Raw genomic sequence first — 1,488 nt, forward strand, 5'->3', positions numbered from 1 at the left:
ACAGAAATCAGCAAATAAACTGTTCATTCTCAGGAGGACAGGCTGATGCTAATAGAATGCTATAGGGGTCAGAGCTAGGTCCACAACTGCTTCCAATAAGACAATTCGGCCCTCAAGCCTGCTCCATTAGTCAATAGTATCAAGGATGGTCTGACATTCCTCACGTACACTTTCCTGCCTTTTCCTCCTAATTCTCGGCTGTCCTACAATCTCTGCAAATGATTTGGGGACAAATTGTATTCCTTCCAGATCTGCCAATAACACAGGAACCAATGGCAAGGTGAGATGCGAGGAGGCTTCAAGAGGACTTGGACAGACTACGTTCACGGGTTTGGACCCGGCAGATGGTTACAGTGTGACTCAGTTACATCCACCTTGACAGGAGAAATGGAACAAGAATATTTCTTAAATGGTGAGAAGTCGGGAAGTTCATGTGTTCAAAGGGACCTGGGGGCCTTGCCTTGCTCATAGAGCTACTAGAAGTCAGCAAAGTCAGAAGTCACATGACACCACATTACGGTCCAATCATAGCATTCCAAAAGTTTGTGAATTTGAACTATAATCTCGTTTCATGTGAATTCTGACCTTCTCCACCTCAGTCCAACACCAGCACCTCCACATCAGAAGTTAGCAAAATAGAAATCAAATAATTAAGAAAAGCAACTGGCATGTTGAGCTTCATCGCAAGAGGATTTGAAGACAGTAAAGATGTCTTGTTGCAGCTGTATAGAGCCTTGATGAGATCTCACCTGGAGTATTGTGTAAAGTCTGGTTTCCTATCGAAGGTAATATTTGCTGTAGAGACAGTGAATGGAGATTCACCAGATTAATCCTTGAGGAGGCAGGATTGTCTTCTGAGCAGAGATTGAAGAGACAGGCCCTGAATTCTCCAGAGGTTTGAAGAATGGGAAGTGATGTCATTGAAACTTTCTAAATGTTTCCAGGTTGTGTTTCTAGGGTGGATGTGGATAGCATGTTTCCCATAACTGGTGAGTGTAGACCCAGTGGGGGTTAATCTCAGGAGAAGGGGAGGTCAATTAAGGCTGACATAAGGAGGAATTTCTTTACTCTGAGATGGGGGGGAGGGGGGGCTGGGGGGTGAATCTTTGGCATTCTCTACCTCAATGGGATGTGGAAACTGAACAGGTTCAAGATAGAAATGGCTGGATTTCTGAACACTGATTAGATCAAGAGATGTGGAGATAGTGTAGAAATGTGCCATTGAGGTCACCGGTCAGTCATGATAGATGGGTGAATGGCCTGCTCCTATGTTCCTACAACCTGAGAGGGAGGAATTCTGTTATCATGAAAGGTTTTACAGCCAGTTCTTCTTTAACACGATAGCTGGTTCTTGTGCAACTCCACATTATAGAAGAATCGTGCTTTAGAAACAGCGAGTAAAGTGTTGGTGCTGTAATCGCGTTACAGCTGACACCGTCCGTGCTTTAGAAACAGCGTCCGCAATTCAGCAATCGTGTCATAGCAAAT

Source organism: Chiloscyllium plagiosum, chromosome 35 (genome assembly GCF_004010195.1).
Source record: "Chiloscyllium plagiosum isolate BGI_BamShark_2017 chromosome 35, ASM401019v2, whole genome shotgun sequence".
Taxonomy (NCBI): Eukaryota; Metazoa; Chordata; class Chondrichthyes; order Orectolobiformes; family Hemiscylliidae; genus Chiloscyllium; species Chiloscyllium plagiosum.